This window comes from Polypterus senegalus, chromosome 1 (genome assembly GCF_016835505.1).
Source record: "Polypterus senegalus isolate Bchr_013 chromosome 1, ASM1683550v1, whole genome shotgun sequence".
Classification (NCBI taxonomy): Eukaryota; Metazoa; Chordata; class Cladistia; order Polypteriformes; family Polypteridae; genus Polypterus; species Polypterus senegalus.
In genome coordinates, this window is record NC_053154.1 from 69,060,712 (window position 1) to 69,087,897 (window position 27,186).

The window sequence follows — 27,186 nt, forward strand, 5'->3', positions numbered from 1 at the left end:
ACTGTAGGTTGCGTTTTAGCTAAGGCAATAGAAGACTCTGATGCTAAGGTGTGATGAAGGTGTGCTCTCATTGCCACCCTACATATCAGGAATAATGTCAAAGAGGCCAGACAAAAACAAAAATTGAATATTTATTTAAAATAGCACATTCCTAATGAGTTTTCAGCAGTGAATATATCCTGCACAAGCACTGAATTTTGCATTGTAAAACCTGAAAACATTAGATATTTGAATTGTAATTTAATAGAAATAAAACACTGCCAAAATCTCCCACTGATAGTCACAACAAAAGCCTGTTGCCTCTGAAACACCTCCAGGTACATGTTAGCATTCATAACTGTAGGAAACCGATATTATGATAATGTCCTTAATATTAATGGTTTCCAGCCACTGTAGAGTCTTGGTTAATGGCCAAGAGGACTAACTAAGTCAAGATAGCAGTGGCAGAAGGTGCAAGTCAAGACAGCGAGAGTTGTATTGAGTCTGAGGCACCTGAATACTCTATCAATGAAGAAGTGACATTTTCATTTGAGTATCTTTTTAACTAATATGTTTTATAAATTGAATAATTTAATTTTCATATAAAGTTTTGCAGTAGTTAATATTACCACATTATTGATCCAGAAACTTTGTCTTGAATCCTTTCTTTCAAAATTGACAATAAAATACTTACAACTTTTATAAGACAGAAAATTTTGTTTTAATACAAATCAGTTTTCCAAAAAAAAAAAAAACAAACATTTTATACTCTTGTACATGACACTCTCTAGGATATATCTAACTTGTTGATCAATTATCAGTGCTTAAGGAGCCTATCTACTACACTCAGATTTCAAGTTGGTCAGTATGATATTTGCAGTTCTGGAATAAAGATTTGAAGATCCATTTAATTTCTTTCTCCATTCTATGTTTGTTTTAATTGGTTGGATTATTTATTCACTTAGTGTTTTTATTTAATTAATCTGAATTTAGAGACAAGTATTATTATTATACTCTACTGTGGCACACATGAAAGCTGCTACATTAGTTTCCATTAGTAAATGTTATTAATTTGTTGTCGCTCTTTCAGGAATTCAGTTGTCTTAATCTGAAGTGTGCCAAGCTCTGGCGTTTAAACATCCATGATAATGTGCCCGCATGGAAATGTATTAATCTCTAACGTGAACCATCCATTAATTTATGTACATAATCATTATTGGTCTGAGTCATGCTGTTGTATTTGAATTGACAATTATGAAAGAAGCACAGAAAACACAAAAAAGTTAATTCCAAAAAAAGTTGAATTTTCCCAAAACAAAATTATACAGAAATAAACACAATATGTACGAATAATTATTAAACCATAACTATAAATTGCATTTTACATTTTATTTGTATCATTCGCATGTATGTTTAGATGTATTGTGAGCATCTTTATTGAGTATGCTTTTACAGAGAGTAACTTAGCCTGCCTCACAGTGCCTCAGCCTACAGACTATCTATAAAACCAGGCATCAGTCACTCAGTTTAGTTATCTTGCTTATGCATTTAGAATTCAGACATTATTAAAAGTAATGTATGTTTTTTCTCACATTCATCCTTAGTTTAACAAAATGACTGATGAACTGAATGAATGGCAACTCAAAAATGATTTGAACAAATTGCAAAGCCCAATGTTCATACTCTGAATGTATTATTTTTTATTATTTTTTGTGAAAGTCTTCTGCATTATATTTGACACCTTGACTGGAAATGTTTTACAAAGTATGGAAACAAGGGGCATGTACAGCTGCCCCACCCAACACAGTCAGGCAGAGACACAGGTGCAACACAGAACACTCTTTATTTACAGTGGGGAGACACTTTTTTCTCACTCCCCAGAGCACAGTACAAACAGAGCACCAAAATAGACAATGGCAATCTTTTTCTTTCCTTCAGACAGTCCTTCCACATCTACTGCTCCTCACAAGCTTTGTCTTTCTTCCTCCCGACATGAAAGGACTCCAGGTGTCCAATGACCTCCTTCCAGCAGGGCTTCCAGTTGTGGCGAAGTGCTGCCAAACAGGGCTCAGTAAACATCCAGGCTCCCCCTGGTGGTGGCAGCCTCCAGCCCCAGCAGGATTGAACTTCCATGCCCCTAACCACTGGACCCACTGCAAGCCATGGGGGCTGCCCTCTATCGTTCTGGGGGAGATAATGTCCTGGAGAAGCTCTTTCCCTCAGTCCTTCCATTGTCCTGGCCGCCCACCACAAGAGTTAAATCTGAATTTGTATTACATTTTTTTCATATAAATTTAGTTTTTTTTCCTCAGCTTACTTCAGAAGAATATCCTTTCAGAATGATCATAAACACAAATGTAAAATAAGGTTTCCTCATACAAGGTACAGAAAGATTTTGCAACATGGTTAATCTTTTACCACAAAAACCATGGTCAAAAACACTTCAAAAAGAAGATTTAAAATAACTTTCTTAGACTAGTATAATTGAGTGGTGTTGTCAATATGATTTTTAAAAAGAAGCTGCCAGCAGTTCAAGTCTTACCAAAAAACTACATACATTAAATAAAACATAATGTGTTGTATATTTTGCATGACTTTTCTTCTGTACTCTAAAGATGTATTGAAAATACACTAGTACGACCTCGCTTGAATAATACTGTACTAAACTATGTGTTACCAGTACAGTATGACCCTATAATTGTGACCCTGCCATAAAAATAGTTTCCCATGCTTGTGTTGTAACACCATTTTGCATGTCTAAATGGTTGTTTTTGCACATGCTTTGTGACTACATATAATCCATGCCAAGAACCATGAAATCTATTCATAAACTGCCTTTTCTAGATACTTGATTGCTCTCATACACTTTTCATCAATTCATATCACAATGGCTGTTGTTTTACCCCAAATGGTTTCTTACTTTGAGACTAATCACTGCTGTAAACTGAACTCCTTGTTTAATTACATAGCATACCCCCCTGGCTCTCTATATGCAGTCCTAAATTACCCAAAAGTGCAGGTTTCATTGATAGATGAAATCTATAAAAATGCTCATTGTTGTGGTAGACCAGTGCATGAAGAATAATTTTACTCTCAATGCCAATAGCAGTCATCCCAGCCTTGGAGGACAAGAGTGACTGTATGTTTGACTCCATTTCATTGCCAATTAATTTCCAGCATTCTTCCTGTTATTTGAAGATGTTAATTAAACTGGTGACATATTCCTATTTTTTTTCTCTGACGATTCAGAAATTTCACTCAACATGTACTGTACTGATAAAATGATCTACATTTGTGTACACTAAGCATGTATAATTTTTCTCTCTTTCATACTTTTACAAAATAAATAACCCCGGACGGCGATAACCCAAACCCACCCAACCAATAAATACAAACACACCATTATTTACAACACAAATGACAATACGTAAATTCCGACATACAATAAGCTTTTTATAAATTACCCATAATTTCCCCAAACTATTTACATAAATTACCCATGAGGCGTTACCCTATTTGGCATTAAGCAACACCTCCCTGGCCAGTCGATGAACGGTGTCCAGCCGCTCTTTTAGCCGTCTAAAATAATCCATTTCGGGCCCACCAATAATCTCAGGCTCAGGGGTGAGCCAAACACTAAATCCACCGGCGTGAAGTTCCCTTCCAAACATCAGCCCGCTGGCGTGCATTGGCTCGACTCCTGCACTGCTGTCCGATATGCCCATAGGACCAAAGGCAGATGTTGGTCCCAGTCCGCTGGTGTTGACTGGTCAGAATTGCCAGTTGAGTGGCCAGGGTGCGATTAAATCGCCGACCAATCCATCACTTTGTGCAAATGCTACTTTGTTAGATTAGCTGCTGCTTGTTGTATAAGGCATTATATGCAATTCATTAACATGCTACTGGATAAAAATATCAAATATTAACATGTCAGAACCTCTATGCTAAAAATAAAAATACTTAAGAGACAGAACTGATTCCTTTACACTCAGACATTGTCCTGAGTTCAATAAAACTACAAAGTGTGAGGTGTCAATTAAAATAAATAAGGCAATCAAGTAACTGCAAATGCTCAGCAATATTCAGCTTTACACACACTCTCTCTCTCTACAGTATATATATATATATATATATATATATATATCTATATATATATATATATATATATATATATACATATACAGTGGTGCTTGAAAGTTTGTGAACCCTTGTGAACCCCCTTCTATATTTCTGCATAAATATGACCTAAAACATCATCAGATTTTCACTCAAGTCCTAAAACTAGATAAAGAGAAACCAGTTAAACAAATGAGATAAAAATATTATACTTGGTCATTTATTTATTAAGGAAAATTATCGAATATTACATATTTGTGAGTGGCAAAAGTATGTGAGCCTTTGCTTGCAGTATCTAGTGTGACCCACCTTTGCAGCAATAACTGCAACTAAACATTTCCGGTAACTTTTGATCATTCCTGCACATCAGCTTGGAGGAATTTTAGCCCATTCCTCCGTACAGAACAGCTTCAGCTCTGGGATGTTGGTGGTTTTCCTCACATTAACTGCTCGCTTCAGGTCCTTCTACAACATTTCAATTGGATTAAGGTCAGGACTTTGACTTGGCCATTCCAAAACATTAACTTTATTCTTCTTTAACCATTCTTTAGTAGAACGACTTGTGTGCTTAGGGTTGCTATCTTGCTGCATGACCCACCTTCTCCTGAGATGCAGTTCATGGGCAGATGTCCTGACATTTTCCTTTAGAATTCTCTGATATAATTCAGAATTGATTGTTCCATCAATGAAGACAAGCCGTCCTGGCCCAGATGCAGCAAAACAGGCCTAAACCATGATACTCCCACTACCTTGTTTCACAGATGGGATAAGGTTCTTATGCTGGAATGCAGTGTTTTCCTTTCTCCAAACATAATGATTTTCATTTAAACCAAAAAGTTCTATTTTGGTCTCATCCATCCACAAAACATTCTTCCAATAGCCTTCTGGTTTGTTCATGTGATCTTTAGCAAACTGCAGACGAGCAGCAATTTTTTTTTGGAGAGCAGTGGCTTTCTCCTTGCAACCCTGCCATGAACACCATTGTTGTTCAGTGTTCTCCTGATGGTGGACTCATGAACATGAGCATTAGCCAATGTGAGAGAAGCCTTCAGTTACTTAGAAGTTACCCTGGGGTCCTTTATGACCTCGCCGACTATTACACGTCTTGCTCTTGGAGTGATCTTTGTTGGTCGACCACTCCTGGGGAGGGTAACAATGGTCTTTAGAGATGGTTTTGTAACCTTTTCCAGCCTGATGAGCATCCACAACTCTTTTTCTGAGGTCCTCAGAAATCTCATTTGTTCGTGCCATGATACACTTCCACAAACATGTGTTGTGAAGAGCAGACTTTGATAGATCCCTGTTCTTTAAATAACACAGGGTGCCCACTCATACCTTATTGTCATCCCATTGATTGAAAACACCTGACTCTAATTTCACCTTCAAACTAACTGCTAATCCCAGAGGTTCACAGGTTTTGCCACTCACAAATATGTAATATTCAATCATTTTCCTCAAGAAATAATGACAAAGTATAATATTTAGTTAGAGAGAGAGTCAAAAATTGACTAGGTTCATTCTGTTACTGAGAAGTATGAGCTATGTGGAAAGATTGAAATAGTTAAACGTTTTAAGTTAAGGCAAACAAAGATCAAACATTGACAAGACTGAAGTATTTAAAATAATGTAGGGATTTAGTACAGTGGATATCTGCCATTACTTTAATATAAATTATCCATCAAGAACATGGGAAACTTGATATGGGCAAATTTTGCACAAAATGTCAGAGAATTTTTCTTCACACAAAGGACTGCAAACAAACTGGAATAAATTACCTAGTAGTGTATTATACCTCAGTGGAAGGAACTTTTGATGGAAGGGACCAAAAGATGCAAGAGCAACTTTAATCTAGACAAAGTTCTTTACTAGAACATCAGTCCTATTTTTTTATCCAAGTTAAAATATTTAGCAGAAATCAAAGTTGAAATGTCATTGCCAAATATCAGTACACTAATGCATTGATGACATCACATGGGACACACTCCCAGTGATTCTTGGGTACCATAACCATAGCAACTGTAAACAAAACAATCTACAAAATGGGGTCGTCACCATTAAAAAATAATAATAGCTGAATATTTTGAATTTTTTTAAATTCATTTACAATAATTTTTATGTATCAAAATTGAATTCTACACATATTTAAATGTGAAAAGGGTGAAACTTAAACCAAAAAAGAAGCAGGAAAAAGTCAGAAATAATTAAAAACAAATTCAGATCATAAAATAGTGTGGAAGAGAGTGTAGGACTTTAGGAACCTTCAAACCTTTAGTCATTGTTATTTTGGGCTGTCTATGAGAATAGGACTGGTGTGCCTGGTGCGCTGATTTGTTTGCTCTTGTCAGTTTTAAAATAGTTGATATTTCTTGCCCAATGTGTACCATCAGAATTCATCCTACACCTTTCCTTGATATGCTTGTGTGTCTCATCCTTTCGTTCCCAGTGGTTCCTCTCTCAATTGCATTCTCATAAAGCAGCTTCTCATATTCAGTCATTTCAAAGCGTTTTGCTCGCCTCCTGTCAACTCTTTGTCTATGAACAATAGCAGTTATCTACTTTGTGGTTGCTGAAATTCTCCATTTTAACTACTTTTTGTAAAAGTGATAAAATTGTCACAATAAGGAACTGAACATCACACTGCTAATATATAATATCATCATCCCTACCACAGTGCCAACAAAACAAAACTGACCAATCAGGCCAAAGCTGAACTAACCAATCATATTGCTTGCTATTCAACTGAATATTTATAAGTCTCTGTAGCCTAAAGATTTCATACATATTATGTTAATACTAAGCATCTACTATTTTCAAATGTGTAACAAAATGAAATTCTAAACTAAAATTTACAACTGGTATTATGACATTTTGTACCAGTTTTCATTTGAAAATGGGCCTTTCAGAAATCAGTGACATATGAGACTATATAAAATCTCAACACTTTCAGATAATTATGTTCTTCTAAAAATATAAATATCAGTATCAAAGTATATGTTTAAAACCATGCAAAACTCATGAAATGGCCACCATTCACTTGGTGCCATAACTATAGTTAGTTATAGTTTCAAATTACTATTTCCAAGTAATCTAACTTAAAAAGTTAATAAAAAGTTAGTGGTAATGTAAATAATAATAATAATAATAGTTTTGAACTAATTAAAAGTATTATTATAGGTTTACAGAACATTTGAGCAAAATGGCGTAAAATGTCAAGAGGTATGGTTGTTTAGGCCTTTATATTTTTAAAAAAATAATCTACATAATGCTAAGAATCAATACAACCATATATTACTTATATCTGAATGTGTTTGCTTGTCTATTTGTCAATCATTTAATACTTTCTGTGACTGAATATTAATTGCAAAAATAACAACAAAGAAAATTGCAACCAACCTGGCAGGGCGTCCCTTTATTGATGACGTAACGCATCTCCGCCCAATTACTGGCCTTATTATCCAATCAGAAACCGTTTTCCGGCTTCAGGAAGTGACGTTCATGTATGCTTCCACCAGTTCTCTGCAAACGACGAAAAAAAAAACGGCAGGGCAGGCGGTGGGGTTTCGCAACGTTTGCTTTTTTGAATTTAACGGTTTGCTGTGGCATAAAGGTAAGTTGAAGTGGTTTATACTAAGTATGGGTTTTATGAAAAAAACATTGGGTAGCAAAGCTATTTAAATAGTCACACACCGGCAGGTAATCGAGCCCTCCACTAGGGTAGAAACATCACAATAAAAGCTGTGCTTGGAGCGTTCGGCTGCAGGATACCTCAAGTCTTGTGCAAAGGCTGCAACATTGCAATTAAAGCAGCTGATGCTTTATGTTTATTTTATCTCAGTACTATGTTCGCGTGCAAATATAAGTACAAATATAGTCTCGAGTAGCCGAGGAAAGCAGAAATTATATTTTTGTTATTTTAATACAGCGGTAGCCAGCGAGAGTAATGCGGCGCGGCGGCCATGTTGGTCGTGCGTAAAGGTTTCGGAGGTCCGGGGGGACTACTTTTTTCCCACCCCTTTTATTAAAGACTTCTAGTAAAAAGTGGTGAACCCCAGTCAATGAAAATCTGTTGCGGTTGCTTCGTACAGGTTATTGCTACTGGTTGATCTCATGTCTAAGTCATGTTTACCCCTTTCCAGTGTGATGCTGTGGTAATGGCCATATATCCGCAAAACGCGTGCGATTATCAGTGGGCTAGTATAAAGGATCAAACAACTTAAAGCACGTTTTGATGTAAAATTGTTTCAAATGTATCCAAGGGGTTTAAATTTTTACCTGGAAATTACACGCGTTTAATTATCAATGACCTGACGTCAGAGGCACTGATGTTTGAGGTATACGAAATTGAATCAGCAGTCTTATAGTCTAAGCAAAAAGCATAAAACAATGCTGGCTGATATTAAATGTAAAAAATGCCCACTTTGGTATGTTTTAAACGGTTATCTGTTGTACTTCCTAACCAGCGGTGGTTCTTAATAACAATAATATTTAATAACACAGATGCTTTCCACCTGTTTTAAACTATGAATGAAGATTTTGGATTTTGCTTTTAGGTGTATGTTATTCGTGGGTGCCTGATGGACTACTATAATTCATGTAAGACCCAGTTTACCAAAAAATCGTTAATTTTAAATTGTTTGATTGCCCGCCGCGCAGTATTTTTGTCAGTTTAAAATTATTTTGTGCGGGTAACTCTTAGAAGCAATGATTGTGAAAATAGTGTAAACTGGCAATCTTGGCGTTACACTTTAACAATGAGTATTCATGATAATAGAATGCTATATTCACATACTGTGGGGTTATTTAATGTTACACATTTGGTCAGCATCCAGTTGCTATGAGTGAATTTATATTGTAGCTCTTTGCTGTCATTTTCGTTTTCCTCGTGTGCTTCCACGTGTGTAAACAGTAGTGGAACAGAGTTATAAAGCTTAAAGTGGATGTGTTGATCCGATCAGATTTTTTTTTTGGCAGCATTAAGAACTAGAATTATATGCAAAATTTTTACAGTATTAACCATGCACATACAATTTTTGATGGTAAAGGTTACTCCTTCATGATATACTTTGCTTTTCATTGTACTTTGATTGAAGAAAAATAGGACATAAAGGCTTTTACAGTTCCTTTCAGCATGGTTACTTTTAAAGTAACTTTTAATCTTGATGTTAATCATTTTATTTGGTGTCCATGCTGATCATTTTTTAAATTACAAAGTAGATAGTATGTATTTAAAAAGAAGTTAAACCCTATTGTATTACATTTGTTTGATCTGCTGTTGGTGCATATTTTTGTAATAGGTGGTGAGCAAAACACCCTGTGAAAAATGTACACATGCTTAAAAAAATAACTAGCTGTTTGTCTGTATTCAAAACACTGTTTAAGGCTTGTAATCAGAATACTGGTCATTCTCAGAATAGTATCTTCTTTGGAGTGATTGTTATGGAAGTATAGATACTCGCCAACTTTAGTTAAGCACTTTTGCAGTCCAAAAATGATTAATACATATTGCTGGGATTTTAATTTTTCCTCCATGGTGATCATTTTCAAAATGACCTGAAATACATTAGAAATCTATGTTTTCCAGTTTTACTCTTGTTGGGAATTGAATCTATATACATTTATGTTTACAGTTTACAGTGTTTCGGGTAAAGTACATTTTAAAGGCACTATAACAAAACAGGTAAGTAGCACTAACAGCCGCTTAAATGTATTTGGATCATCTCTCGGTAGCAGATCCCTTGTGAAAGGCGGTACATGACCACTGTGGTATAGAAATTACATTTTCTATGTGACCCTGCAAATTTCTGCCTGACAACCTTGCACTACGTGCCTGTGACTTAATAGAAAAATTATTCTGAGAAATGTGGACGCTGCCCTTTCATGCTTAACGGGCAGAAGGTCCAAACAATTCCCAAGTCCAAAACCTAACATGAAGAGGTGGGTACATCTTCTTAGATGTAAACCCTCCATCTTCTTAAAAGAATTCATCACAAAAGCAACCTTGAATGTTGCGGGGGTTTTAGTGACCTGAACTCGCCTTAAGGGACTGTAAGTAGTCATGCAGCCGATCACACTCATTTGCAAAGATTTCCACTCTCCCAGGAGCTGACGGGGCACTCGAAGTGTCACAAACAATGCGAAAAGAGAGGACGCTGCCCGAAACTTCGAAGCTCGACCCGGCGGAGCAGCCCGACATTCCATGCCTCCGAGCATCCACTTTGTTCTCACGACCCCTCGCCGCTGAAGGTGGTGTAGTCTTCACATTGTTTACAGCTTGGCGCAGTTAAAAAGTAGAAAGACACAAAGCTGTTTTCCTCATCTCTTCTACTATCAAGTACTGCCAATTAAAAAAAAGTTATAATGTGGCAGTTTCCGCGACAGTCACACGGACGAATAAATAAAACCTCTCTGTCAGAATGTGCCTGGCGGTGGACGGCTGAGCGCTGCAACAACAACATTTATTTATATAGCACATTTTCATACAAACAGTAGCTCAAAGTGCTTTACATATTAAAGAATAGAAAAATGAAAGATACAATTATAAAACAAAATAAATCAATATTAACATCGAATAAGAGTAAGGTTCAATGGCCAGGGGACAGAAAAACAAAAAACTCCAGACGGCTGGAGAAAAAAAAAAAAATCTGTAGGGATTCCAGACCATGAGACCGCCCAGTCCCCTCAGTCCAGAGAGGAGGGCTGGGAGAGGGCGACGCGGGTCGCACTTCTATATAGATCGGCGTGTTTGTGTTAACTTCTTTTCAATATCAGTAAAATAACTCTCACACAAATAATAACAATTCGTAAAGATGACATGAAAATGGCGTCCACAAATGAAGTGATTAGATCCTGTATTATAATATGTTCTGTGGTCATACGTAATTTCTGTTTCACGTGGCCATATGTATCAAACGTGAAAAGAATTTTATATATATATAGGTAGATAGCTCAATGGCTAGATGAAAACTGGCAGTTTAAAAAAAAAAGTGGTGTATTTAACACACAAAATGCTGTCCATTTAACTAATTTTTAATAACAATACACAAATTTGTATTTTGTATCGATTCCGGATTTCCTGTGTCAATACCAGTATTGAAACTGTACTGAAGCAAATAAATCATAACCCTATAGCCCCAGCACATAATTGCACACCTTCCAAGTGTGCTGCACATACATATGGTCACCTGTTGTGCTGCAAATGTGTGTGCCTCACTGCCTTCCAGCAAGCTAAAGTTTGAAATCTAAAGCATGTTGAAGGAGAGGTGGTGATTTAGGGGGTTTGTTCCACATGGAGTCTACAGTGCCTTCCTTGCCATCCTCTCACCGGGTCCTGACAAAATTGTATGTCTGCTCCCACCTCTTTTCTTGCATGCCCACCTCCAGTCCCATTCCGTTTCAGATGGCATTCTCTCTTTCCTCTTTAACCCTTAAACCGCCGGCCCCAGCTATAGTCGGTTCCCAGTGCAATTTGCCAGCACGCCAGAGCCGAGTATATTCAAAAAAGTACATTCGTTGAACGCTGCATCCGGCTAGAGGCCCCGGCAGAACTGTAGCACCACTGTCTCAGGGATTCAGCCGCTGCACTAGATGAGCCTGCAATCATCAGCGTTTACCTGTGTGTTTGCGTGCAGCCAGTTCAAGCGCAGTTGGCTCAGTGATTTATTGAATTTCACTAGTGGCGTTAGTTGCACATTGGACATATAATAATAGATTTTTGCAGTAGTTTTTTTTTTTTTAATAGTTTTTAAAGTTATTTTGCAATGTGTAAAATGATCAGTGTTGCAGCAATTGTGATGCTCTTTGCATGAAAAAAAGATGTATTCCATTAGAATTTCACATTTTCTTTGCGAATTGTGATGTTTACTTAAAAAGTGCAGCTAAAAAGTATCTGGCGTCCAGGGGTGCATTAACCCCCAAGTATGTGGCGGTTTAAAGGTTAAAAAGCACTTCAGTTGAACTCGTAGCATGTTTGAATTAAAGGGGGATCACAAAGATGTGAGTAAATTTGTTTTTGACTTTTTTCACAGTACTGTCAGTTGATCTACTGATGTCATTTTCAAAAAGTAATACATAGATGAATAGATAAAGGGTGACCAAAAGTTATCTTTTTCTTGATGGTGTCCTGTTTTTGTCTGGGATTTTGTACTGATCGTTACTTAGTCTGTGTAAACAAACAGCAGAACCTCAGATATTATGTGATACATGTGCTGAAACTGCTTATATTCTGATATCACAATATATCCTTAAAATTGGTGTGTATCCTGGTTATTGTTAAGGATGTTCCAATCAGGTTTTTGTGAGGGCCAATGCCAATCAATAATTTTTTTGACATTAGATCTCACCAACTCTAGTACAGATTCTGATTTTTCTTTTCTTTTTTTTATGCTGTTAAAATGTATTTACACTAAGCTACTGCATAACTGGCCATGTAGAAGCCTTATGTTCTATATTAGTGTTAATCTTGGCATTTTTAAAATTAATCTGCAGTCTGCAGATTTTACTGTTTGTTTTTTATTAAGAACATTAAATTTGGTAGATTTATTGTTCAATGACCATACCATATACTAACATAAATAAAATGCCCTCCAATTTTTACTAGATTTTTTATAACTATTAAAAGTTAGCATAAAAAAACAAAATGCTTGTCATAATTATTTTTTTAGGCAATATGGGCACATTTTTCTTTGTTTCTTTTTTTGCCTTAGTTACAAATGTGAGCTACTATACTAAACACAATCACTTATTCTAATTTGGACAAGAAGTGTTCATTTTAATTAAATGACAAAAAATAAAAAGGTCTGAATTCATTAAAGCAGCTGCTCTTTTCATTACTTCCTATCGAAGTTCAGCTGGATAGCATTTACATCTCCTGTACCTCTCCATGCACAGGGCAGCTCCTGAGATTACTTTTTTCTCAGTTTGTGCTGCTTGGCTGCCAGTTCTTAAAGTGCTCATTGAAAGATGCTGCTTGTTTCTTCCATGCTATATTCCTTTGGAGGTTTGTGGGGGTATCTTTACAGGTGTTCTCTGGATCTGATAGGAAACCTCTCACAATATGTACAATATAATGCAACATACTGTATGTCTATACAATTGCATGCAAACTTTGAGTTACTGTGAATAGTTAAGTGAGCAGAAAATGAAGTGATCACGAAAAGGCAGAAAATTACAATTCTGAAATGAAATGTGTCATTTTTATGTCAGATTAGTGTATTGTTTTTGTTTAATACAATCATACAGTGAATAAAAGGAATGGACTACCATGCATGTCCAACATATTTGATGTCTTTGATAACGTTTACCAAAATTTAAGACCTTAATTAGCCTATTAGGACTATGGCTTGTTCACAGTCATCATTAGGAAACCCCAGGTGGTGCTAATGGCAAAGCTGTTGTGGTGTACCTGGCCGAGGCGCTCTATCCTGGAAAGACCAGGGGAAGGAGAGTATCCAGAGCATCACCTTCCCCGGTGCGTTAGGTCGCCCTGGGTTGCAATGGTGCCTAGGACTCCCGCAGAGAAGGAAAAAAAGAAGGGAAATGTGTTTTTGGTTGTGGTTGTGACTGTGCTGTGCATGTGAGAAACAGGGGAAGGTGTTTCCAATGGGCAGAAGAAAAAAAAATAAAAGCAGGTGATTGCATTTGTCGGGTTGGGGCAGCTGGTGCGACCCCTGGTGGTCCACACTGTATAAATTCTCTGACTCCTAACACCTTGTCCCAACAATCTGCAGCCATGGGCTCCTCTAAGTAGCTGTACAGCACATTGAAAAATACAATAAATGATGCTTACAAAGTAGGGGAAGCAACCAAGAAAATAGCAAAATGTTTTCAGGTAGCTGTTTCCTCAGTTCATAATATTAGGTAATAGCAATTTAAAGGAATGGTGGAGGTCAAGTTGAGGTCTGGATGACCAAGAAAACATTCTGAAAGAACTGCTGATTGGATTGCTAGAAAGGCAAACAAAAACCCCTGTTTGATTGCAAAAGATTCCGCAGACTCTGGAATTGTGGCATACTATTCTACTGTGCAGCATACCTGAACAAATATAACCTTCATGGTAAAGTCAGCAGGAGAAAACCTTTCCTGAATCCTGAAGTTTGCAGATGAACATCTAAACAAATCTGATGCATTTTACAAAGGAGTTCGGTGGACCAGTGAAGTCAAAATAGAACATTTTGGTCACAATGTCCAACCGTATGTTTGGAGAAAAAAGGGCGCAGAATTCAGGAAACTAACACCTCTCCCAACTATTAAGCATGGAGGTGGATTAATCATGCCTTGGACTTGTGTTGAAACCAGTGGCACAGTGAACATGTCTTTGGTAGAGGGAAGAATGGATTGAAATTAATACCAGAAAATTCTGGAAGCAAACATCACATCATCTGTAGAACTGCTTAAGTTAAAAAGAGGATGGATCCTACAACAAGATAATGATCTGAAGCACACCTCAAAATCTGTATATATACCTCAAGAGATGCAGGCTGATGGTTTTGCCATGGCCCTCATAGTCCTCCGACCTGAAAATAATTGAAAATTTGTGGATAGAGCTCAAGAGTAGTGCATGCAAGGCGGCCCAATAAACGTGTAGAATCAGATGCCTTTTGCAAGGACGAGTTGACGAAAATCCCTAAAATAAGAATTGAAAGACTCTTAGCTGAGTACAAAACATGTTTATAAGCTGTGATACTTGCCAAATGGGGCGTTACTAAGAACTGACCATGTCGGTTGCCCAAAGTTTTGCTTCAGGCACTTTTCATTTTTGGTATTTTGTTCCTGTGAATGATGGATATAAAAAATGTAATCTTGCTTAAAATATTAAATACTAGCAAAATACCCGCGCTTCTCAGAGGAGAAGTAGTGTGTTAAAGAAGTTATGAAAAAGAAAAGGAAACATTTTAAAAATAACGTGACATGATTGTCAATGTAATTGTTTTGTCACTGTTATGAGTGTTGCTGTCATCAAGGATTTGATTATCATTATTTCTTTCAATCAGGTTCGTATTTGGAGGACGTGTTGTGTTCAAGTTACATTCCGTGTTTGTCAACCGTTGTAAAGATAACCGGTTTCATTCATCGAAGTGTTCACTACCCAAATCGGTACTCAATCTAAGATGTTTAACAGGATTTCCCAGTATTAACTTGTGGATTTGCCTGGGAATATTTAGCGTCAACGTGTCTATGAACTTGTGGATCTGCCTGCGAGTATTTAGCGGCAGCGTCTCTATTAACTTGTGGATCTGCCTGTGAGTATTTGGCGGCAGCATCACAAAGTTGTTTCAGTCTAGCTGCATCAGAAAATGTACCACAACATCTGACATGCCTCCTTTTTTCTGTTTTCTCACAGCTTGGATTGCTGCTGTCATAATCGGTTTGAGTTTCATGGTTTGTTTCAATTCCGTATTTGCAGGACTTGTTGTGTTAAAGTGACATTCGGCATCTGTCAAGCGTTGTAAGCATACAACCGGTTTCATCGATAACTTGGCATCCAGCTTTTGAGAGTTGAAACATTCATAAACATCAAAGTGTCCACTACTCAAATAGTCACCTGTGAATCTAAGATGTTTTAAGAGGCCTTGGCGGTTCTCCAAAGGTGTAAAATATTTGGCTATTTCGGTACAGTTGAAAGCGACAACCGAACAATTCAGTGGCAGCCATCAACTCACATGCAGAATCATAGGTGAAGTGCTTAAGCATTTCACTCTTATAGTGCTCCTATGTAGTATAGTTATCTCTTGTACCGTCATCAGTCCACACCTTGAACCTGTCCCAGCCATTCAATACATAAGATACAATGTTCCTCCGGATATGAAGAGTGAGCCTGATATGGCCTTGCAATATGTAACACAGAGAATGGAAAAGGCAGGCGGCATCTCCGGGCATGGAAACCACTCGGTAAGTGACAGTTCTTTGATCAATGGTGATCACCTCAATAGACATGTTAATGGGGGTGTGGTTGGAACGGTAAAGGAAATGGGTACCTGAACAATACACAATAACTATAATCGTAATAAACGAACAATAAAACAATGGAGAAGCCGTGGATTAAATAAAAAGGCTGCAGTTATCAGCAGGGAGACATGAATACCGTGGTGAAACAAGGAAGGGAATGAAGAGAGCAGAGCGATGAACGGCCTTATATGGGCAGGCAGCCAATTACATGGGAGGCGTGGGGATGGGGGACACAATATAGGCAGGCAGCCAACTACGTGGGAGGCGTGGGGATGGGGGATACAACGCCGCCTCACAAGGTGACCGAGCTGCAGGCTATGGACGTATATATGTACATAAGTAGGATTCAGTTATGACTGTTACGTGTAGAATTTCGAAATGAAACCTGCTTAACTTATGTAAGTAACCTGTAAGGAATGAGCCTGCCAATTTCAGCCTTCTACCTAGACGAGAAGTTGGAGAATTAGTGATCAGTGAGTCAGTGAGGGCTTTGCCTTTTATTAGTATAGATGCTGTCTTCAACTTTATTCCTTTTGGTTATTAGTTAATCTCCTGATCACTTAACAATTCACAGTAACAGACATTTTAAGCTAGTGTGCCCCAACATTTGCATGCCACTGTATAATACAATATGTGCTTTGATGAGAGATTTTTTTTTTTTACTTATATTGTCCAGTCTCTGACTTGAATGGCAAGAATCAACTCATCTGTATTATTATCTGTGTAATTGGGAAATGAGATGCAGAGAGACAATTACGCATAAGATAAGATTCTACTAATATATGCTTCTTATTGTTTGTTCTTTCCGTGTAGGGATTTTCATATGCTAGAAGTGAATAGCATGTACAATAACAGTGGCTTAAGGATTGCAGTATGCATTCATTTTTTTAATGAAGTTTACATGACAGTGTACTTTTTCCCTGTGTTGTGTCTATTTAAATCAAGAGACATGCATTGTGCCACATGGTTAATTGCTGGCACACTGACATTAACAGGTAATCACATGTCCAGCTGAGCAAAACAGAAACACAAGGCCAAAGCAAGGCTGCTTGAGGAGTAGTTAAACTTGACAACTATCTTGTTCCTATCACATGTACACTGCAACTAACCCAGTTGCTTCATGCTTGTTTTCTGACTCATGGCATTTGATCGTATTTAACTTTTTTTTTTTCTTTTAAAGATAAAAGAGATTTCCGTAAGTGGACCCATGCATTTAAAGAAAGGTTTTTAAGAATCCATGTTTCTGACAGAGTCTGATTCCTAAAAATATCCCGGTGTTGTGTGTGCATGTAAATGCAGTCAGTCTTGGCAGAGATGTGTAGTACTGTTCATTTCAGAATGTTATCTCATTAATGTAATTACAACATTTTAGGGCAGCAACTAACGATTATTTTGATAATTGATCTGTTTATTATTTTGTTAATTAATCGATAAGTTGGACTGTAAAAAAATTAAATTTGAAATTAAACACAAAATTTATGAAATTTTAACTTTTCACCAAATAAACAGATTTGTATAAAATTTGCAGAAATGTATTTTTTTAAATGAACTACTTGTCGATATTTTAAACAAAGTATAGATTTTTATACAACATTTATATAATATTACATGGAAAATAAATCTATTATAAAAGAACATATTGAGATGAGACTATTGCCAAGAGATTTTTTTTCAGGTCCCATGAAACGAGACTATTGCCAAGAGATTTTTTCCCCAAGTCCTGTCCTCCTCTCAAACATTTTTCAACCACGCCCACGGTCCTCTCACCTCTCAGTCGTGTGAATGCTTTAATCAGAAACAGTTCCTGTGGTCTCGGCTCTTATAAATTTTTGCTTTTTTCCTCACTTTTAAGTTCCAATCAAAGAAGACTTATTGTGTCCAAATCTTATTGAAGAATTGCATCCTGAAGGGTTTTCAACAGAAGAAATGAGTACACGGGCAATCCTAGCACCGAGAAACGATGAAGTCAAACGAATTAACGCGAAAATTGTTGATCGATTACACGGCAAATTGGTTAAATGCGTATCAATTGACTATGCTGAAACAGTTGATGATGGTGCGAAACATGAAAACATCAACTTAAAATATCCTGTAGAATATCTACAACCGTTGACACTGTCCGAATTACTGTTGAAAGAAGAATATATCATAATGTTATTGCGTAAATTTTGTCTGAGTGGTGGGCTGTAGTTGTATTCAAAGTTGCTTGAACAATATGTAAAATTTTAACAGGCGACAAGAAAGGTAATGTAGTACATCTTCTGCGGATAACATTAGACACTAAAGAAGATCTTGATATGCCAATCGTATTAAAACTTTTATACAGTTTCCCGTTAGAATAGCTTTTGCTATGACAATTAACAAATCACAGTGACAAACATTCGAAAAAGTCTGTATTTATTTATCATGGCCGAAATTATCGGCACCCCTGGAATTTTCCCAGAAAATGCACCATTTATCTCAGAAAATTGTTGCAATTACAAATGTTTTGGTATACATATGTTTATTTCCTTTATGTGCATTGGCACAACACAAAAAAACAGAGGGAAAAAAGCCAAATCTGACATCATGTCACACACAACTCCAAAAATGGGCTGGACAAAATTATTGGCACCTTTTCAAAATTGTGGGTAAATCGTTTTATTTCAAGCATATGATGCTCATTTGAACTCGCCTGTGACAAGAAACAGGTGCTGGCAATATAGCAATCACACCTGAACCCAGTTAAAATGGAGAAAAGTTGACTCAACTTTTCTGTTGTGTGTCTTAGTGTGCCACACTAAGAATGGAGAACAGAAAGAAGAGCAGAGAATTGTCTGAGGACTTGAGAACAAAAATTGTGGAAAAATATCAACAATCTCAAAGCTACAAGTCCATCTCCAGAGATCTTCATGTTCCTTTGTCCACTGTGTGCAACATAATCAAGAAGTTCACAACACATGGCACTGTAGATAATCTCCCTGGACGTGGACGGAAGAGAAAAATTTATAAAAGATTGCAACGAAGTATTCCGAATGGTGGATAAACGGCCCCAAACAACTTCAAAACATATTCAAGCTGTTCTGCAGACTCAGGGTGCAAGCTTGAACTATCCGTTGACATCTGAATGAAATGAAACGCTATGGCAGGAGAGCCAAGAGGACCCCACTGCTGACACAGAAACATAAAAAAGCCAGACTGGAGTTTGCCAAAATGTACTTGAGGAAGCCAAAATCCTCCTGGGCGAACGTCTTGTGGACAGATGAGACCAAGGTAGAGCTTTTAGGTAAAGCTCATCATTCTACTGTTTACAGAAAATGGAAGGAGGCCTATGAAGAAAAGAACACAGTACCTACAGTCAAACATGGTGGCGGTTCTAAGATGTTTTGCTGTCTCTGGCACTGGATTCCTTGACTGTGTGCAAGGCATCATGAAATCTGAAGACTACCAAAAGATATTGGGGCTTGATGTATGGCCCAGTGTCAGAAAGCTGGGTCTGCGTCAGAGGTCATGGGTGTTCCAGCAGGACAATGACCCCAAACATACTTCTAAAAACACCCAGAAATGGTTGAAGACAAAGCACTGGAGAGTTCTGAAGTGGCCAACAATGAGTCCGGATCTAAATCTGATTGAACACTAATGGAGAGATCTCAAAATTGCTGTTGGGAGAAGGCGCCCTTCAAATCTGAGAGACCTTGAGCAGTTTTTAAAAGAAGAGTGGTCAGAAATTCCAGTTGAGAGTTGTAACAAGCTTGTTGATGGTTATAGGAAGCGCTTGATTTCAGTTATTTTTTCCAAAGGGCGTGCAACCAAATATTAAGTTGAGGGTGCCAATAATTTTGTCCAGCCTGGTTTTTGAGTTCTGTGTGACATGTCAGATTTGGCTTTTTTTTCTCTGTTTTTTTTGTGTTGTCCCAATGCACATAAAGGAAATAAACGTGTATACCAAAACATTTGTAATTGCAGCAATTTTCTGGGAGAAATGGTGCATTTTCTGGGAAAATTCCAGGGGTGCCAATAATTTCGGCCATGACTGTATATTCACTCACGGGCAGTTATATGTTGCGTTGTCACAATGTAAGTCTACACATGGAAACATGGACATCCACAGTCATTCTCAGTCACGCACAACATTCACATCCATGTCCACAGTTTTCCCAGTCTCACACGCGCACAAGATCTGACACGGTTTTCAAATAAAGAGGGGGTATAACAAAACAAGTTTGTACCAAGTCTTTATCTGAAAATGGGGTCAGATGGTGGGAGGGGAGGTATTGTGGAAGCTTGAACGTGAGTGAGAGAATAAAACTGAAAAAAAAAAAACTTTGATAATTACTATAAATTTACAGGTGCAAATCAAATATATGTTTTTATTGTATGATATAAACAATAAGAGCAGCTCACTACTCAAAATGGTAAATTTGGGAAACCGCTGATATCGAAACCGCCACCTCTTGATTGGAAGGCAGCAGTTCTTAGCATTGCATCATGCAAGCTGTTGTATCAACTGCCTACCGTAACCTGCTTTTTTTGTTCTTCGGTTAAATTCTTGAATAAAAGTGCACTTGTTTTGTTATACTTGTACCTTTTGTGAAAGTGTTTATTTCATATTTGTATTTCAGGCGTCACACATTATGCATTTCATGTCTACATTTTGTCCATTATTACTTAATCATGAAAAACGTTTCTGTGTTAACGTTTTTACAGAGATTGTTGATGACACTGAACACACATAAAATGTATTTATTCCAAATGACGATGTACTTTTTTACCCTGTAAAGCTCCAGCACTTAACTCGAAGATAAATACTGAGAAACTTTGCAATTTTAACTGCGTCGGTGGGCGGGTGGGATGGGATAGCAGGCTGCTTATCGACACATTTACAGGACAAAAAACGCTGATGGAGAGGTGAGAGAGGATTTAAGGTGGGCCAGATCTCTCGTAGTCTGTGGTAATTCTAGTGTTAAACACAGCCCACCTTAAATCTGTTTGCATAATACAATACAATTTATTTTTTGTATAGCCCAAAATCATACAAGAAGTGCTGCAATGGGCTTTAACAGGCCCTGCCTCTTGAAAGCCCCCCAGCTTTGACTCTAAGAAGACAAGGAAAACTTCCCCCCCCAAAAAAAACCCTTCTAGGGAAAAAAAGGAAGAAACCTTAGGAAAGGCAATTTCCAGGTAGGTTGGGTGTGCAGTGGGTGTCAAAAAGAAGGGGGTCAATACAATACACTACACTACACAGAACAGAACAAATCCTCAATACAGTATAAAAATAAAAATTTTAGAAGTACAGAGTAGAATTTAACAATAGATGAAATCCCATAATATGATTTGGATTATCTGAAAATGGGGTCAGATGGTGGGAGGGGAGGTATTGTGGAAGTTTAGAGTCCTGGAGACCTCATCCATCAAGCTGCCTCCCCCATTTGGCCATTCCACAGCTGAAATAGTGCTAATTCGATGAAAGGACCCCTCTTTCTCATGATTCCTGCGATCCTCCATCAGGGATGACTTTACCTTAGGCAGGCAAAACAACTTGGCAGGTGGGCTGTGGCACCAAGTGCCACATTTGAGTACCGAAAAGAGAAACCGAATAGGTGAGGGTTAGTATCAAATTATAACTATCACTAGCCAACCCGCGGCGTACCATATGCCGCATAATCAGGCCGGTTTTTTAATGATTTTTAAGCACAGGGAGAAAATTAACCTTTGAAAAATCGGTAATGTGATAAACCGGCAAGAAAAGAAACGTAACCATGCACGGAACGAACCAACACACAATCGTCCGTGACTGAAAACTGGTGGACCGTCCTCGCGCTTCTCCTGCCAGACAGAGGGATCGGGGTGCACGGGGCGGAGTCTGGAACGGGGGGGAGAGGAGAAGGACGTCCATTCAGCTCCGTCTGTCGTGCTAGTCTGCTGATTTCTCATTCAGTATGCAGTGCCCGCTCATGTGCCCACCTCCAACTCGTCAGTTGAGTCGTCATCTTTACACAGTCCAGATGTACCTGTTTCTGACGTAGACTTTTCATTGCTCTGTGCGGTTTTGGCTGCTTTTCTATATATAATCCACCAAGACACCCGCCCACGGTAGTAGCGAGGTGGGAGGGGGGTTTGTACAAAGGGTTGGGACGCAACCAGTGGGAGCGTATGAGTCGCACTTAGTAGAATTCCATGGTTTGCAGCCCGAATGGGGTTCAACGGCTTACCCACGCTGGGTAGACGCACGCTCAATGTCATGCATAATTATTTATTGAATGCTAAACACTTCTGGAAAGACACGGTTGTCTAAAACGGGTTGGTGTGAGAATACAACAGTAAGCAAATGAAAAGATGGAACTCTGGAGAGAGCAAAATAAAACACAATAGTGAACCCGCGGCATAACAAACGCCGCATAATTATTTATTGATAGTTGAACACTTCTGGACAGACACAGTTGTCTAAAAAGGGAGGGTTTGAGAATACAACAGAAAGTGAATGAAAAGATGGAACTCTGGAGAGAGCAACATATAATTTTACGTGAGTGAAGAAGACGCATGTTTGTCGCGGATCCGAATTGCTGTATGTAGTGTGTAAATCAGTTCCCTATGGTGCACGCGGTCGTGCATTGTAACCGAAAACTCGGTTTTTAAAGACTGCTTCCTTCATTGTGTATTAACCTCAGTTGTAAAGGATTGTTTTAAGGATCCCATGGGATACCCCTCGCAAACTGTCTTACACGCTGCATATGGCGACTCACCTCCGCGAGAAACATGCCTCTATGAACAGTCAAGGTGGCTCGGAGGTACATGAGGCCTCTACGACAGACGAATATAAATGACGCCGTTCTTTGTGTCGTCGCTTCCAAGTTGGTGGGCATGGTTCTGCGAGTTGTCGTCGTATCCAATGGTCTTGGAGTTGGTGGGCATTACTCCTCCCTGCGTGTGCCATAGGTATCTTACTTGTCGGCGGCTTAGTGAATCCACGCCCCTTCCGGCCTGCTTTCCATGGGTGTCTTGCCTTAGTGAATTATATATATAGATAGATAGATGTTTTAGTGCTAATGACTAACAACAGAGATGCAGTCTGTACAGTGAATCAGCAGCTCTAGTCAGGATATGCTAAACTGAAATAGTAAATCTTCAGCCAGGAGTTAAATGCTGAAACCGAAGGGGCACCTCTTATAGCAGCAGGCAGACCATTCCACAGTTTAGAGGCCCTGTAACTACAAGCTAGACCTTCCACTGTTATTTTTATTAATCCTTGGAATCATAAGCAGGCCGGCATCTTGAGATCTTGAGATAAGTTCAGTGTACCTCTCTGTCACCATCTTTTGTGTTGTAAATGTGTCGATACGCACAAGCAGCAAACAGCCTACTGCCCTATCCTCCCACTGCTGCAGAAATGGCAAAAATTGATGCCCTGCTCCAGATCTGGGAGGAGATCCCTTAGGACACCATCTGTCGTCTCATTAGAAGCATGCCCCGACGTTTATAAGGCATGCATACAAGACCATGTGGCATTGTTTCATGCCTAACACATTACCTAGTCCATATCCGTATAGATACAGTGGCTTGCAAAAGTATTCGGCCCCCTTGAACTTTTCCACATTTTGTCAGATTACAGCCACAAACATGAATCAATTTCATGCAAAAGTGGGGTGTGCGTAATTATTCAGCCCCCTTTGGTCTGAGTGCAGTCAGTTGCCCATAGACATTGCCTTATGAGTACTAATGACTAAATAGAGTGTACCTGTGTGTAATCTAATGTCAGTACAAATACAGCTGCTCTGTGACGGCCTCAGAGGTTGAGAGAATATTGGGAGCAACAACACCATGAAGTCCAAAGAACACACCAGACAGGTCAGGGATAAAGTTATTGAGAAATTTAAAGCAGGCTTAGGCTACAAAAAGATTTCCAAAGCCTTGAACATCCCACAGAGCACTGTTCAAGCGATCACTCATAAATGGAAGGAGTATGGCACAACTGTAAACCTACCAAGACAAGGCCATCCACCTAAACTCGCATGCCGAACAAGGAGAGCGCTGATCAGAAATGCAGCGAAGAGGCCCATGGTGACTCTGGACGAGCTGCAGAGATCTACAGCTCAGGTGGGGGAATCTGTCCATAGGACAACTATTAGTCGTGCACTGCACAAAGTTGGCCTTTATGGAAGAGTGGCAAGAGGAAAGCCAATGTTAACAGAAAACCATAAGAAGTCCCGTTTGCAGTTTGCCACAAGCCATGTGGGGGACACAGGAAACATGTGGAAGAAGGTGCTCTGGTCAGATGAGACCAAAATGGAACTTTTTAGCCAAAATGCAAAACGCTATGTGTGGCAGAAAACTAACACTGCACATCACTCTGAACACACCATCCCCACTGTCAAATATGGTGGTGGCAGCATCATGCTCTGGGGGTGCTTCTCTTCAGCAGGGACAGGGAAGTTGGTCAGAGTTGATGGGAAGATGGATGGAGCCAAATACAGGGCAATCTTGGAAGAAAACCTCTTGGAGTCTGCAAAAGACTTGAGACTGGGGCGGAGGTTCACCTTCCAGCAGGACAATGACCCTAAACATAAAGCAAGGGCAACAATGGAATGGTTTAAAACAAAACATATCCATGTGTTAGAATGGCCCAGTCAAAGTCCAGATCTAAATCCAATCGAGAATCTGTGGCAAGATCTGAAAACTGCTGTTCACAAACGCTGTCCATCTAATCTGACTGAGCTGGAGCTGTTTTGCAAAGAAGAATGGGCAAGGATTTCAGTCTCTAGATGTGCAAAGCTGGTAGAGACATACCCTAAAAGACTGGCAGCTGTAATTGCAGCAAAAGGTGGTTCTACAAAGTATTGACTCGGGGCTGAATAATTACGCACACCCCACTTTGCAGTTATTTATTTGTAAAAAATGTTTGGAATCATGAATGATTTTCGTTCCACTTCTCAAGTGTACACCACTTTGTATTGGTCTTTCACGTGGAATTCCAATGAAATTGATTCATGTTTGTGGCTGTAATGTGACAAAATGTGAAAAAGTTCAAGGGGGCCGAATACTTTTGCAAGCCACTGTATCCATCATGATTTTTTTTCCCATTGACAACTGAAGGCAATTTTTTGAGCAGTTATATATAACCATAAGACCTTTTTCCATTTGGTATCACAATCGTCAAGATGCATTCTGGCAAAGCTCAAACAAACCTTAATGTGGCCTTCTTGAGAAGTGGCCTTTTCCCTTGCGACCCTCCCAAACAAGCCAAAATTTTGAGGCACTTGTGAAATTGCAGTCACATGCACACAATGACCACTCTTTGACATACAATACTGCAACTCCTTCAAAGTGGCCATTGGCCTCTTGGTAGCATCTTGTACCAGTTTGGAGGGATGGCCGGATCCAGGGAGGGTCCTAGTAGTACCAAACACTTGCCACTTCTTTATTATGGACTTTACTGTGCTTCTTGGGATTGATAAAGCCCTTGAGATTTTTTTTGTATCCATCTCCTGCCTTATGTCTGTCCACAACTCTATCCCTGATGTCTTTTGAAAGTGGCTTGGCACCCATAGTAATGTGTTTGCTGTCAGTTGCACTGCCATGCAAGGGAATGCTCCAGGAACAGCTGTTTTTATACTTCACTAATCACCCTGATTACAGTTGATCATAGGCGGAAGCAAGTAACCATGGTCTGCAATTGCAACTGCAATCTTCAACCTGAACCTGGAACAGGGGAGAGTCCCAAGGCTTTGGAAAACATCTTGTATCACCCCAGTCCCAAAGGTACCACGTCCTAGTGAGCTGAACGACTTCTGGCCTGTTGCTCTGACGAAACATGTGATGAAGACCATGGAGCGGCTGCTGCTTCACCACCTGAGGCCACAGGTCCGCCACGCCCTCGATCCTCTGCAGTTCGCATACCAGGAGAAGGTGGGAGCGGAGGATGCCATCATCTATACTCGGCAAAAAAAGAAACGTTCTTTTCCAGGACTGTGTATTTCAACAATAATGTCTTAAAAATCCAAATAACTTTACAGATCTTCATTGTAAAGGGTTTAAACAATGTTTTCCATGCATGTTCAATTAACCATAATCAATTAATTAACATGCACCTGTGGAATGGCCGTTAAGACCTTAACAGCTTACAGAAAGTAGGCATTTAAGGTCACAGTTCTAAAAACTCAGGACACTAAAGAGACTTGTCTACCGACTGTAAAAAACACCCAAAGAAAGATGCCCAGGGTCCCCGCTCATCTGCGTGAAAGTGCATTAGGCATGCTGCAGGGAGGCATGAGGACTGCTGATGTGGCTAGGGCAATAAATTGCCATGTCCGCACTGTGAGACGCCTTAGATAGCGCTACAGGGAGACAGGAAGGACAGCTGATCATCCTCGCAGTGGAAGAGCCCGGATCTCAATCCCATTGAGCACGTCTGGGACCTGTTGGATCGCAGGGTGAGGGCTAGGGTCATTCCCTCCAGAAATGTCCAGGAACTTGCAGGTGCCTTGGTGGAAGAGTGGGGTAACATCTCACAACAAGAACTGACAAATCTGGTCCAGTCCATGAGGAGGAGATGCACTGCAGTACTTCAAGCAGCTGGTGGCCACACCAGATACTGACTGGTACTTTTGATTTTGAGCCTCCCTTCATTCAGTGACACATTGTGAAACATTTTAGTTTATGTCTTATGGTGTTGACTCTTTTAGTGTTCGTACAAATATTTACACATTAAGTTTACTGAAAGTAAAAACAGTTGAAAGTCAGAGGACGCTTCTTTTTTTGCTGAGTATATATGCTACACCGATCCCTCTCCCACTTGTAAAGAGGCAGTGGTGCTGTTAGAATTATGTTTTTGGACTTCTGTAGCACCTTCAACACCATCCAACCTCTGCTCCTTAGGGACAAGCTTACAGAGATGGGAGTAGATTCACACCTGGTGGCATGGATCGTGAACTATCTTACAGACAGATCTCAGTATGTGCGTCTCGGGAACTGGAGGTCTGACATTGTGGTCAGCAACACAGGAGCACCGCAAGGGACTGTACTTTCTCCTGTCCTGTTCAGTGTATATACAGGTACATCAGACTTCCAATACGACTTGGAGTCCTGCCACGTGCAAAAGTTTGTTGATGACACTGCTGTTGTGGGCTGCATTAGGAGTTGGCAGGAGGAGGAGGAGTAGTATAGGAAGCTAAT

General features: G+C 39.1%; 1 protein-coding gene across 6 annotated transcripts in view; it reads left to right on the top strand.

Annotated features, from left to right (window-relative positions):
* The first annotated feature begins 7,608 nt into the window (after positions 1-7,608).
* The window catches only part of pogzb (pogo transposable element derived with ZNF domain b), a 187,406-nt gene continuing 167,828 nt past the window's right edge, over positions 7,609-27,186 (top strand). For all 6 annotated transcript variants that reach the window (XM_039750228.1, XM_039750237.1, XM_039750266.1 and 3 more), the window contains exon 1: positions 7,609-7,702. The gene's annotated coding sequence lies outside the window, so the exon portion shown is untranslated. The remainder of the gene's footprint in view (positions 7,703-27,186) is intronic.